The 15,219-nt window shown below is 32.1% G+C and overlaps 1 protein-coding gene across 3 annotated transcripts in view; it reads left to right on the plus strand.

The window, feature by feature from the left end:
* Positions 1–14,915, plus strand: part of LOC126744373 (protein Son) — a 48,567-nt gene extending 33,652 nt beyond the window's left edge. For 2 of the 3 annotated variants that reach the window (XR_007663137.1, XM_050451745.1), the window contains exon 2: positions 425–14,915. The gene's annotated coding sequence lies outside the window, so the exon portion shown is untranslated. The remainder of the gene's footprint in view (positions 1–424) is intronic. The other variant, XM_050451746.1, reaches the window with a different exon arrangement.
* Positions 14,916–15,219: the final 304 nt, after the last annotated feature.

Consider the following 15,219-nt stretch of genomic DNA (forward strand, 5'->3'; position numbering starts at 1 on the left):
TGTATCAGTATTTACTTTACCATTTATGGGTAGACTACCAATACCAAAAGATATTTTATAATAGATAGCCTTTACTGTTAATTTAAAATGAAAAAAAAAATTAAGTGGGTTATTTTTAGCCATTTTCTATTAAATTATTCTTTAAAAATGATATTTTTCAGCTTGAGTAAGAGTTATGTGAGGTATTGGTAGGTTTTATTAGACCCTGTATAAGTTTGATCCAGAGGATGTTTTGATTTCAAAATTCTGTTTGGTTTCTAATTTTCTATCCAGAATTTGACATTAAAATTTTGCAGCATCTGAAAACCTAAAATATTATTTGTTCCAACCAAAAAAAATTGCCATACTTCAAATTTTAATTAAATCTCCAAAGAAACTCGACCCATACAAGTCAACTGTTTTTCATGTGTATTTTAAATTTTAGAACACGACTTTTGGCTCCTCCAAGAGAAAAAACTCCTGAGCCAGTACCACAACGCAAATCAGATATACACCCAAGATTGAGAAGAAGACTGATCATGTCACCTGATAAAAACCAGTCACAAGAACTGGGATTTTTTATTGCGAAGAAATTGAAGAGCTTAGAAAAGGTTATGAAGGTTAGTTAGGTATATATTAGTATATACTACTATTTCCTATGTAGTTTTGCTTATAAACATTTTATGTTATACCAGATATGTTTTCTGAGTATACTATACGTTTTATTGGGATAGTTCTTAACATAATTTGTTGCTTGATGAGTTCTGGACATTAAATTAATAACATCATGTTATATTTGCTTCTGGAAATTATATAATTTACTACTCTTTTTAATATCATGCATGTGTAAAGATAAGTGTTTCTTTTAAACATGGCAATATTTCCACTAGTATTTTAGGTATAATATTAAACTTTTAGAAACAGATTGGTGGCTAGTGTAGCTAAAATGCTTCTTGTAGTATTTTTTATTTTAATAATTTAAATATTTTTCCAACAATAGACTGTAAGGAAGGAAACATCTGTCTAGGTTATAGTGACCCTTACTTTTTATTTAACTTTTCTTATGGATATAAAGCTCACTCTAGTAGTTTCTTACAAGATCTACAAATCTTTCAATGATATTAGAGTTATAGTAACAACTTATACCAATAGTCCTCAATGATAACCACACAACTCAAAATATATCATTTTTCAGAAGAGCAATTTGAAAATATCATTGTTTAAGAGTTGTTTTTTGTTGGAAGTTAAAATAACTTTTTAACATTTGTTTTAATATTGGTTTAGACTGTTTAGAGAAATATAATAAACTCTCAAATGATTTTTATTTTTTGTGTTTTGGCTTTTTTTAACTACAAAATTGTTCTGCAGAATGAGTTTAACAGAATGTAATTATAGGAATATTTCAGTGCTGTTCTGTTGCTATTAAAAATTCCGTTCTAGGGTTTGTACATAACTAACAGCCTCTTCTGTGGTTATCTGGGTTATCTCTATAGTAATGTGTTTGTGGATGTCGGTAGTCTTTTCAATAGTCTGCATTATTTTAATTAAAATTTGTTTTAAAATCAAAATGGCGCCCTGGTCTATTGGCCTGTTATCGATGTTATATTAGGCCGGAAAAAAGCAAGCTTTATAGAATACAGTCTAATTTTCTGACAAGCCGAGCAATTATCCATTGGCAATAAAATGTTCGATTGGCTTTAGTTAAATCTTTGTCCCACTTTTTTAAATAATCTTAAAAAATCGATGATGCAATAACAAACAAAAATCTGCATCTGAAACAACAGATAATGCATTCATTGAACTACATGATTGAATAACAAAACAAAGGTAAAAAGTTGTGCATAATCATCTAACTAAAAATTATGCACATATTTATAACATTTAAACTGACCTATAAGTTATTTTGTTTTTTCAGTTCCAGAAGCATTAGCCCAAACCATTGCTGTGATATGTTCTTTGGAAATCTTTTCTCCACTACATATCGCTCCGTAGATAGTTGATTCATTTTTCAGTGGGAGGGTTTAAAAATTCAAGAGTAAACACATAAAAGGAAAAATTCTAGCCCTTATTCAAGTTGTGACACTTTTTCATAAAAACTAAGTATTACTTTACTTTTGAATGTCGGTTTTAATTTATGTACTATTATACAAAAACTGCATGTTAAAATAAAAACAAATGAAAACTACATTAACAAAGTCAGTTTATCAATTTAAACAGTTACTTAACCTATATTATTTTAATAACTTTTATGCTTATAAATTCTTATAAAATTCAGTGTGGCAAATAGGAATGTGTTTTTTTTTCAGAAGTGCTAATAAACCCTTTTTCTTTTTATCAGTAATTTTGATTCTACTCTTGTACAATTTCTCTAAACCAAAGTTGCAATAGTTTATGGATAGTCTAGGTCTTTTTATTTGTAGCTCACTGAAGTTATCTTCCGCATAGGAGGTCTTATAAAGGATTGTAAATGGAGCTTCCCTCCTAATTTTAATTACTTTCATGCAGCCCAGCTTATCATTGCTTTTTCTGGAACTTTCTATATTTCCAACTTTTTCATTTAGTCGCTTTAAGTTAAAAAATTCGTATAGGACATTTCTCTTACCAGAAAAGGGTTTCCAGTTTTTTTTGCGCTCTTGATGACATCAACATATTCAGCTAGTAGGAAAATAGGGCCTGATTTTAAAGACCGTTTAATTTGGCGTTCAATGAGGGAATGTGGATTATCGCCCTCGTGCTGTGTGTGTCCTACAATCAGAAACTTATGCGTTATTGAATTTACATTTGGGTATTTTAACAAAGTATAAATATACATGCTTAAAATATAACGATTTTTTTGTTGTCCCACGCAGTTGTCAGAATACAATACGAAATCAATTTTTTCTTCAGGATTTAATTTTGCTCTTTCTTCAATGTAATTCAGAAGACAAGAACCAATTTCATTGGCTCCTCTTTGTCCCTGGGTTTCGTCCCATACATAGCAGTAGCACTGGTCACCTTGTTGATTTTGATTTATTTCGTACACCGTATAATTAAAGACTAAGTAACTTAAGTTTTGATAGATAATAAAAAGAGGACGTATCTCCCTTGGGGCATGGTATTACTGCCTGTAAATCAAAACACACTACCACATGAGTTTTACTAATTTTTTGTTATCAGACTGTTTCTCCAAACGAGAGAGCTCTTTTTCAGAAATATGCATTTCATACTCATCTCTCTCAAGATTTTGTTTTTCTTCTTGTCCTGAATTGTTATAAGTGGCACAAACTCCACACTGATCTTTTTTAGGTGTGAAGAATGAGATATTAAATTCACGAGTGAACACTTGGTGGTATATTAAATACTTTGCATAGGGTACATTTTTTTCTGTGCAGTCTTTAACATAGTCCCCGTGTAGATCTCGACTTTCCACCTTCAATATATATTTACGGGAAGAACGTGCTCTCGTATAATGGCTTTCAATTCTTGGAACGGAGTTAATATGCCTTCGAACTCCTTCTTTGATACTAGCATCCAGTTTCTGATATTTGCCGTGTTTTCCTCGGAGATCAGTTGAAATCATTCCACCAACTTCATCTCGCTTACTTATTACTGTTCTTATGGGTCGGTCCGTTATGTCCAAGGTGGATCTAAAAAAAGTTGCACACGCGAATATGATTCCCGTCGATATTGAAATGAAACGCAGTATTATCACGACGTTTGGATTTATGCCTATGGTATTGATAATTTGGTTTGATAGGGGTCATACATGAGGAGCAGACTTGCAAATTGCATTTTGTCCATTTTTACCAATTTTCAGAAAACGCAAAAAACTACTATACAAAAACTAAATGAAAGAAAAAAAAATTATGTCATCATATAATGGCATTGAGTGTATGGACCTCGATTACGAGTTTCTGTACAAGAAAGTGAAAGAACAACTTGAAAAAATACAAAAAATTGGTGGACAAAATGCATTTTAATAATCTATAGTGGACAAAATGCAATTTGAATGTCATTATAATTTTACAAAATGAATAAACTGTCTTAAATGAAAAAGTATTCTATCCAAACATAAACATGAAACAAAACAAAATTATTAGACATGTCAACAAAACAAAAAAACAATATCTCTTGTTTTTTTTTTTAAATTTTAAATAAAGTTATTTTCATCAGTTTCAGCGCATTCGCAAGCTTCTTCACCATCTTCGTACTCTTGATCTTCATTATGGCTTACAGCAAGATTTTTAAATATTTCAGCCATCCATCTTAACTCGGGGTCTGTGTCGTACCATTTGTCACCAGATAACAAAACAATTAATTTTTTTAAACTATCAAGTTTTTTCTGTTTTATTTCATGTCCAAGCCGTACTTCAGAAAGAACGATTTGATCCAAGCGCTTTTTAGCAAAGTTTGGAATTTTTTTGCTGGATCATCCGTCCGATATAAAGATTCAGATTTTACCACCACTTTTGAGACCGTACCTCTTTTAATGATTATTCTCTTACTTAAGCTAATTCCTATTACTTTCTTTAAAGAGACTGAAGCTTTTTTGATATTAACCAATGACCAATTCGTTCCAAGTTGTCTAATTTCTCCTACTTGTTTGTAAAGTTCACAATATTTTTCAGGTGTTTTTATAACCGCGTGTCGCTTTAGAATCTTTTCCACCCTCCCAAAAATTCTGTCTGCTGGAAGGTAAGAGTGTCCTCGGACTGGGAAGATAACCTCTATCTTCTTAATTGTTTCTGGAGCAAAGCTGTGCAGCCATAACATAAGCATGTGGATGATAAAGCTGTTTTTATTTTGCTCCCCGCATCCATCAGAAGAGCCGAAAAGTGTCTACGTTAGGGGCAAAATTAGTTCTATTTAAAAAATCAAGTACTGCTGATAAAATTTCTGTGGCCCCTCTACCAGCTTGGTGTTCCATCCCTGAATAAAAAACTGGGTTTTTACAATTAGTGGCTGTAATGCAAAAAAAGTAAATTGAAAGTTGCTGTGCATAAAAAGCATCTTGTATGGGAACTTTTGGAAGAACCTGCACTTGCTGCAAATCAAAACAAAAAGACACTGAGCTAGGTAGTTCTTCCTTCATTATTTTATGGAACTGAGATGCTCTAACCTTATGAACTTTTAGTTTGGTCTGCAGTTCGCTTTTGTCAATAATATTTCTGGCATTACAGATTTGTGTTGCAGTTCGAACACAAAAATTACATACATCCGTAGCCGGGCTACCAAAGCCTATATTAAAGTAATTATTGAAAACTACTAAAGTATTTATAATTTACTTTTTTATCAGCCGACACATTTTGATTATAGATTTTCCAAAGTTTGGCAATACTGTATTCGGCAGATACGTATCTCCTCCTCTTTTTTCAGTAAGGGTTGAACCAATTTTTTTTTTTAATTTTTTTAGAAATTGTGTTTATTCGCCTTTGGGAAACGCTGAACAGAGCCCGAAAGAGTTTCTGGCAAATTTGTTTCTTAGTACCTTTAAGAAACACCTAAAAGGAATTTGAACTTAGTTATATTTTAAAATACATCTTAGATGACCAAACTTACGAAATAATTAACAGAAAAATTATGCGGCTTTCCATTTTCTTTTCGATTTCGTTTTCTTTGTGGCTCCTTAATATCCATGTAGCTAGCAAGTAAGTTATCCTGCTTAATTTTGTCAGGGTGCTCAAAAAACGTTTGGCGAATCTCTAGCAGAGCTTGTTTTGATAATTCTTGGCAATCAAAATTAGCATTTTTATGATCACAAACTACGTCAAAATTGTCGAGATTGATATCCAAATTTGAATACCTTAGAGATTAAATAAAAAATATTAACTTAATTTATAAAACCTAACCTTATAAATTAACTTATTTGCTTTTTTCTCTCACGGCTTATTATATTTCTTTTTCTTTTCCTACTGCCCCTATCAACACTATCACCAACAATATGCTCCCCTTCTAACCCTTCCATTTTTTTCGAAAACGATACTTTTATTCTAGTTTTATAAAAAGCTAAAGTGACTGGACTTAAATCAGTTTGTTTGTCTGGGCGAAATTTACCACCAAATAACACGGGGACTTAATGCAGTTTGACTGTCTAAATGTTCATAAAAAGTTGGTATTTCATCATAGGAATGCAACGCCATCTCTATCTCAAATATGGAAAATTTGGACAAAATGCATTTTGCAAGTCTGCTCACCTCACATGATGATAAATAGTCTCGTTGTCTTTGTGAAATTCCGAGGGCCCAATAATTTTGAAAAATTTGTTTTCGAACTTCAGCAGCGATCCTTGTATTGCATTTTAATTTGCAGGTATTTCCACACGGAGGTTTCATTTCTCGGGCGGTTACAATTTTTTTGGACCTTGAAGATGAAACATACTGATTTCCAGAATTTCTAGCTATTTTCGCAGCATTTTTCTTCCACGTCGACTTATCGCGTTTACGCTTTTCAGTTCGTGTTGCGGTTTCACCGTCCTCTTGCTTCGCGGTCTCTATTTCTATGTTTTCACCTGCTTCAGTTTCGGACTGTTTAGAACTTTCGCTGCCAGAATCTATATAATCGGGATCTTTATCGCTGTCGTCGGAATTATGGAATGGATCTTCATATTCTTCATTATCAAAATTTTGTAAAATAGCCTCAGGTACATTATTCAAATCCATACTATTATTGTCACGTGAATGAATTGATGAATTAAATTTGTTTTTAATAGGCTCTGGAAAATTAGAGAAATTGAAGACACCATCTGAAAAAAGAAACAAAATTATAAATATTAATAATAACAATGTAAATTAATTTTTCACAATTAAATCATTTAATTTACTTACTCGTTTTAATAAAACAATCTACATACGAGCCATCGAGAGGCTTTGCTAAAAGAGTTATGTCATTATTGACATTGACAGAATCGGGTTTTATAATACGAGTATTATTGGTGCGATGAATTTGCATATTATCATCACAATATTGTGTGGTACTGCTCGTTTCATTAATTTTGTTTACGATTTGTACTATAGGTAAGATGTCATCTAAAACAAGAAAATAAAACGTAGTAAGAATGGTAATTTAAGTAAGTCGATAATTATTTAGTTATTGTAGAAAACTGTTACAAAAATGTCTTACTATTAAATAAATTGATTTACTTACTCGTTTTAACAGAACAATCTACAAACGTGCCATCGAGAGGCTTTGCAAAAACATTACTGTCATTATCGAGTATCTTTATAGTATTTGGAACACCATCAGCATTGGGTACTGTACTATGAGTATCATTGGTGGGATCAGTTTGTATATTATCCTAACAGTATTGTGTGGTACTGCTAGTTCCATTAATTTCGTTTCCCATAACCTCCCAGCATGCCGAGGAATTATTGTCATACCCATTTCGTTTTTGGGATAATTTTATTAACAGTCTTGTTCTTTGACATAACATTAACTTACTTTCTATGTAAACCGACATAAAACCAAGTGAGACGTTTTTCTATAAAATTTTCACAAACCCAACGTTCTCTCACGGGATCTAAATCACAACTGTAACTTTTCTATAAAAGCAAAAGGTTCACTAGTAAAATAAACAAACGACACTTGCTCCTCCCAGCGGCGACTGGTGAAACTTACAGTAATGTCGCTTTTCCACATAAACCTGTGCTGTTTTAGGTTGGTTTTCAGTACTTATCTGGAATATGATGAATTTTGACTTTTCTGTCTCACTTTTGTGTAGAAAAGTGTTACTTTTCTACCAACGGAGCGATATTTAGCGATATTTTCCCTTTTAACTCTTACTGCCGCAAAAAATCCTGAAAAAAATCTATCCCAACTGGAGCAGGACTTTTTTTTTGAATCGTTATTTTTTTTTAAGTGTATTTAATTATGTCCTTGGAGATGACAAATTAGGTTTTTTTTTGCAAAAAAAAATCTATGTTTTGGTAAAAATGGTGCTCCATCTTTTGAACCACCACCTTACACCACATTTAGAAAAAAAAGGATTTTTTTATTCAAACAGACAAAGTATTATATTAAGAATAGTAATTTTGGAAGCAACTCTATTGTTTTCCTAAACATAGAGGCACCTGATAGGTGTTGCAAATACAGTCGGTGCGAACTGGCTTTGCTTTGGTGTTGCATAGGGTACATCGTTTTGTCGAAGCTTGTTCTGGTTGGTGAGTGGATAAATTTAATCGAATTTCTTAGACCTGAAGGGCTTTGATTTTTTTTATTTGAATTTGTGCAGTAAGGCACTTGCGGCAAATAAGGCCCAGCTAAGGAAAAAACTGCTTTATCGTTATCAAAAATTTAAACAAAAACAGGACACTTCAAATATTGAAAATATGAAGTCTTTTTAACAAAATAATACATTAATTATAAAGTTTATTATTTTGATTAGGCTTTTGACAAGCTTTGTAAAAAAATATGAAAGTGCGCCTTATTATCCGACTGTTCGGTAAATAAGGCCCCATTAAATTAATGATGTCGGTTAAGAAGGCCCATCAAATAATAAAAATATAAACGTAAAAAATACATTTCTAACCAAGAAACAAATCTGACCACTAAAATCTAAGAGCAGTTTGGGCAGATAAAGTCGTCATCATCATCTTGTGAGAAGCCAACACACGCCTCGTGACACCAAGTCCCGCCCGCTATGCACTGTCTCATGTCGATTTTATCATGTGTCTGGCAAACAAAACAAAACCAAGAGTCCGTAATTGAAGGATTTACTTCAGTCCTTCTTCCAATACCTTTTGAAGATGACGGTATCGGCTCCTTAGAAACAGATATTTTGGATGGCTTCGTGGTGGGTTTGGTAACTTGCTATGTTAGTTTTTCTTTCGAAAAGTTCAGGGGTTGGTAGTAATTCTTTAAAAGATTTTTTTTTAAGATGGTCATTATTAATGTTTTGAGTAGAGGTAGTGTAAGTAGTAGCTTGTGGGTTTTTGTTTATTTTGGAATTTCTCATCATCTCCGTAAGCGTAGATAAAGGCATGTGATCTTCAGAGTCATCTGAGTCATAGTCACGTGGCAGATTATTGATACTGCTCACAACGGTAACATTTGGTGGTTCCGTAATTATGTTAATTTCCTGCTGAGGCTGTTCAATATTTTATGGAGGACGCTGAGTTGCTAACGATGGGGCAAACGCTGATTCAGGTGTTACACTTGGATCCAGTGGAAACATACCAGTGGCTCTAAATCCAATGACTATATTTTCGGGAGTCATACATTTACTCCAGATTTTGGAGAAAATATAACCAAAGCGGCTTTTATTAAGACGTCGGTCTGAATGCGTATCCCAATATCGAAGAAGCTCCTGATTCCAATGATACTCGAACGAGCGATAAACAGTTTTGTCCAACGGTTGGAGCTCGTGGGTGGTATTCGACGGCAAACAAAACAGTCTAAGTCCCACTTGATCTGCAGCATCAACGATTGAAATATCTAGGTGGCTAGAAGCTCCGTCAAAGATAAGTACAGCCGGTCCGTCGTTCTTGTAGCGAGATAGATGTTGTAGAAATGCAATAAAAAGTTCTGTGGTCATTCTACCCTTCTCCGCCATTTTCACAAGGGAACCCGGTGGCAGACCATCTTGCCATTCGGGCTTTAACCTTTTGCCCTTAAATATGATCATAGGAGGTATGGAATTCCCCAAAGTAATGCAGCATCCTGCAATGGTCACGTTCTCAGCATGATCAGGTGCCATGAGATAGATGATCAACCTGCAACCCTTCATCCATATTAAAGAGGTCCATATTGCACGTTTTGTTCTTTCTCCTGGCATTTTAGGTATCCTTTTGGAGAGAAATAAAAGATAGAAACCTTGTCGTTTAATAAGGCCCACTAGTACTATCATTACTTCTTTCAGATGAAACTAAGACTGCAGCTATAAGACTAATATAGGCTAATATAGAGAGAAAATTATAGCTCTTCTAAAATTTTTGGGAGTTTCCGTGCTAGGTGGATCTATGAGATTATCCGAGTACATACAGTATGCATTCACTACAGAAGCATCCAGGAAGCAAAAAAAAATCCGGTGCATCATTTATTGCTTTGACGATCAATTTGGAAGAACTGATCCATTTTTTTCTCATTTAACCTCAGTGAAATCTTTGGGTATATGGTAATTTGATAAGAGCTGCACGGATCTCTTGTCTTTTTATTTTAGAGCAAATAATTTGGTGTCGCTAATGTACCGCTCAAATTTACCTCGCTTTCTTTGTTACCTTTAAAAGTAGGCAAAACCTTTTTCGATATTTTGATAGTTCCAACGGCATAGATACCTCTTAATTTTAAGGACTTCATAAGCAATTCACTGGTAATAAAGTTATCAAAATATGTTTTGTGATTTCTACATTACCTTTACAAAGCTTTTTGTTAATTTATTGATCACTCTTAACCCCAAGCTCTGCTGACCAGTTTCTTCAGTAGACTCACCAGCATATATGTCGAATTTCAAGCAATACCCAGATTTGTCACAAATCATCTTTTTACAGGTTTTTTTTGGCATATATTGGTTTAGAAAGCTTCTGCCCTTAAATTAGATCATAGACTTATCTATGTAATACTTCTCTAGGCAACAGAGCAGAGCTAAATGATTTTTCAAGGTGATGCAATAAAGGTCTCACTTTATAAAGAGAATCAAAATCAGGAGCACCACGTTTGGGCATTAGGGAATTATTATTAATCCTTAAAAAAAGCATAACTTTTGTTTTGGGTAAATAACATTTTTTTGGCTTAAAACATGGTTAGAAAACTGGGAAAAATAATTAAAATTTTCTTTTAAAATTTGTCTTTTTTCCAAATTTTTTATTATTGGAATTTTGCAATATTGTGAAGTTACAGGCAAATTAAATTATTTTCATGAAATCTTTTAAAACATTTTTTTAAGCATAATACCACTTCACATTTTTTGGCATATACCTAGCATAATACCTCGCCAATGTCAGGTTCACCATTCTTGTTTGATGATTTTCACTCCCAGAATAAATTTCAAATTGGTAGGCAAATCTACACCAAAAAGGCAAATACACCCTCCAAGACAAAAAGTTTAAAACCCCAATTGTGAGGTTTCATGGGCACTTTAGTTGAACACATTTGTTTATCGACAGATAGAGCTGGTTCCAGATGCTTACAATTTTTCATTTAGGTGCTAAATAAGTGGTCGCAGCTTGTGAAGTTTATCATGGTTATGATCGTCTTTAGGGAAATGCTTTTTATTGTCGTTAAAATGAATGTAACGTCTTATTTTCTCAAATTACATACATCCACTACATACGTATTCCAGTATGATCGTACATTTGGCAAGTTTACTATGAAGGTACAAAAACAAATTCCAATAAATTTCCTTATGTTAGTGGCAGGTAAGCTAACTTGGTTGTTCGGGTTTTTTTGAACGCAACACAAATTGGTTTCGTTGACGATTTTATCGATTAATCAATTCGTTTAAAAAATATCGTTATAAATACATCGTTTATAAACTGTATGTAGTCTCCAACGCCATTACTTCTGCAGAAAGGACTTCGTCGCCATGAAATGGTAATTGAAGATCGTTCAAGTAAAGATTATGCTGCTTCCAAGTTATGTTTCTTTTAACGGATTTTTTTGTATGTTTTTTGAAATCATTCTTTACTTTATTAGATGGCCCGACCTGACACTCATTTTCCATCGCCTTCATTTGCACTTCATCACCTAATTGCTCCTCAAATACCCTAAGATCTACTTGATCCTCATCGTCCTCATCTGAATCACTCAAAATATAATTTAGGTCTGCTTCTGTTAGTATCCGAAAAATCCATTCCATCTTAACTATCTGACCAGTTTTCCCATATGGATTGCAACTCCTTATCACTAAGAGGTCGATTTTGGCTCATTTCATATGTCAAACTGTGAAAAGACTTCAGAGTTTGTCTTGAGAATTTTTCTATATTTACTACATCGGATAATGTTGCTTATACGCAACAAAAATAAAAAAAGAAACTAAGCGCTAAATGCAATGTCCACAAAATTATTTTTTTTGCATCTGCACAAAAAAACAACAATTTTTCACTGAATACAAATAAAATACATACCTTTATTATAACAATATCACTTTTTTTACGAAAGTATAAACAAATATGCGGGTTTCCCAGCAAGAGCAAAATATATTACAACGACAACACTGACGATAGACAACTAAGAATATTAATTCTAAATATAAGTATGGAGCCTCATCTATGAGTAACTCTTTGTATTACACTCTTTAAGATACTGTTGTAAATATGCAACGATATGCACTCGCGAAATAAAATATTTCGTTAGCAGTTTAGAATAGGTGAAATAGGCATGTGTTCTATTTTTGCAACATAATGCATTTAAGAGTTAAGATGTAGATGTGATAAGTGCCAACCAAACCGCTTGATGGACATAACTGAGCTAATACAATTGTCGTGTAAATCTGGTGCACTGCACAAATAATCTTTATAGCTTGGCAAACGTTAAATTCCCATAAGTAAATTGATTCCCAAAAAAGTAAATCACACGAGTCAAAACAAAACCCTCATAACCTGTAAATCTAGCATGTGTATACCAAAAACTGTTTGAAATGTTAAATTTGGCTATCCAGAATCTACAGAGCAAGTACTTATGATGCAACACACTTATAACGTGGTTCAAAATTTGTAAAGAAAATACTTTGAAAAGGTGAGAACGACATAATTCCGCATTCTGGTTTGCAATCCTCATTACGCATTAATTAGGTCGATGTAGATAATTAATATATTGCACTACTAATCTGAAAAATATAACATTTTGAGTTGTGTCATTATCGTTGAGGACCATCGTTATAGTAAAACTAGTATAGAACTATAGACTGAGATTCAATTTTAAAAAAAATCATACCTATTTTCTATAGTGATTATGTATTTATGAATATATTATTTATAAACTTTTTATTGTAAAATCACTTTCTAGTGTAAATCTTATGAGAATGCAGGTATTGGTATGAGTAATAATTTTCATAGAATGTCAATGGGTTAAAAGTAAACCTATAAGAGATTCATAGTTTGTTTAAACTAAATAGTTGCCAAGCATCTTAAATTAGATATTGTTAAATTTGTATGTTTCAAAGTTTGTTAATATAATATTTACTTGATTGCTATATTTTTTTAACCTTTTAGATTTATCATTTAAATATAATGATTCGAAAGCCTAGCTGCAATGTATGTACTCTAAGATTTCACTGATAATTTTCCAACTTGCTAAGATAAACTAATGTGATGAGGTGTACTATGGTTTAACACTAAGTGTAAAACAGGGGTAAACAACAGTGTGTTGGTAACATTAGTAATTAGTTGTAAAGTATAATTTTCGAATTTTCATTTTCGATATTTTGAATTTTGCACGACATTTCGGTTGGGATATAGTTCGAACGTTATCAAGTATCAACGGTTTACGCGTTGTGCTAAATTTAAAATAAAGAAAAATGGAACTTCGAAAACAACGACTTTACTACTTTACCAATGTCTACCACTTTCAAAAAACTAATAATTGATTTCCCAATAAATTATCCTCTCATTTGTCTTTTCGAAATTAGGTGATATACTTTACTAAATGATGTATCATGGAGACTGTTATGATTGTTTATAAATTGCAATTAAAATGCAGCTTTTTTATGTGAAATGAATCTAAGTAACATAGTAATATCTTTTGGGCTTTAGGTTGAACTACCAAATCAATAAAAAAATTTGCAAGTAATTTAAATAAACTTTTAAGGCTTTTGATATTACAAAAGTCAATGTCATGTCATATTTATTTTTTTGTTTCCAACCAATACAACAGTTTTCGTTTCCCGCAATTACAAATTTATAAATATCTTTCTGGGTTAAGGTTAACGTCCGATAATATTATCTTTAAAACTGAGGTCAAAGATTTTTTAGTATTAGGCATTAGGCGTATTGTAAACAGAACAAAGAACACCTAATATGATCCCATTATAGTTCTAATTGGATATGAGTGGTTCTTTTTACAAATTTCGTGATGTATATACGACACCTAGGCCATCTGTATTAAATACCATCTTGATAATTCGTATATATTTGCATGTCTTTTTAGCTTAAAATTTAGTTTAAATATTATGTTATCTTATATGTCCAATAACTTAATTGATTTAGTTATGTTTTAGTGGATTTGCCAAACAATATGTAAAGTCTTTATGGAAATTGTGCAGAGGGGGAATTTAATTAGAGGCTTATACCTTTTCTCAGAATATACATATCTTATTTTACATAATCTATTTTCAAGCGAAGTTTTATTTTATTATATTGGCCAACAACCTACATTATTATATACCAACTTAGCTTGTTACTGTTGGATTTTGTATTTTAATAATCAGCATTATTATCAGTTAATATAGCTACTTCGCTTTAGCACCGCACAATATCTTTTACAAAACCGATTTCAGTTCAAAAAATGCTAAATATCTTAAAAAAGGAATAAAAATTTGTAAATAATTATATTATTAAAAAATATGAATAAATAAAATAATAATGATTAGTAAAAAACACTTTAGAATGCAAAAGAGATATAATATATAGACTATCCCATTTAAAATATTACTCCAACATCCCAACAAAATACCTGTATATACAAAAATGTGAATAAAACTTCGTTTGAAGCTAAAAGACTCCGCACCTATTCTCTAGATTATTAGCCTCAAATAAAATGCCTACTCTGTACATAGTCGTATTACAATGTAGGTATTATGAAAGAGCTTATTTTGTATTATGATGTATACTAGATTTAAAAGTGCGTTTGAGACAAAAGGGGTCTAATATGAAAGACCTTAATACTTTTGGATTCGGTCGGTACAATTTTTTGCATAATTGTAATGTTCTCACACCAGTGCCTTAATATAAGTAGCTTAAGTATAATTGTTATAATTGGAGTTTTTTGAAAATGGAAAAATAATATTAATAAATATTGTCTATATAAAAGTATGATGTATCTTTTTATCCGCGAATTCGCTATAAATTTATTTCGGGCTGGACATGAGTTACTTATTAAATTAAGAGTTCAAATATTGATACAGTATATTAAATTGTGGTAACAGTTTTCATGCGAAGATTTGCTATGTTCATTTTGCAAAAAATTAAATAAGTATATAGCCCAAATTCCATATTCCAGAATGCTTTCAAGCAGAGATTTTGACTAGTAATTCCACATAATCTTGGAAAAATGCCGAATCAAGTATGTTTTTCCTATTAAAGATATAGGATTCGTTTTCCAGATAAATGCAAC

Source organism: Anthonomus grandis, chromosome 14 (genome assembly GCF_022605725.1).
Source record: "Anthonomus grandis grandis chromosome 14, icAntGran1.3, whole genome shotgun sequence".
In the NCBI taxonomy this organism is placed as follows: Eukaryota; Metazoa; Arthropoda; class Insecta; order Coleoptera; family Curculionidae; genus Anthonomus; species Anthonomus grandis.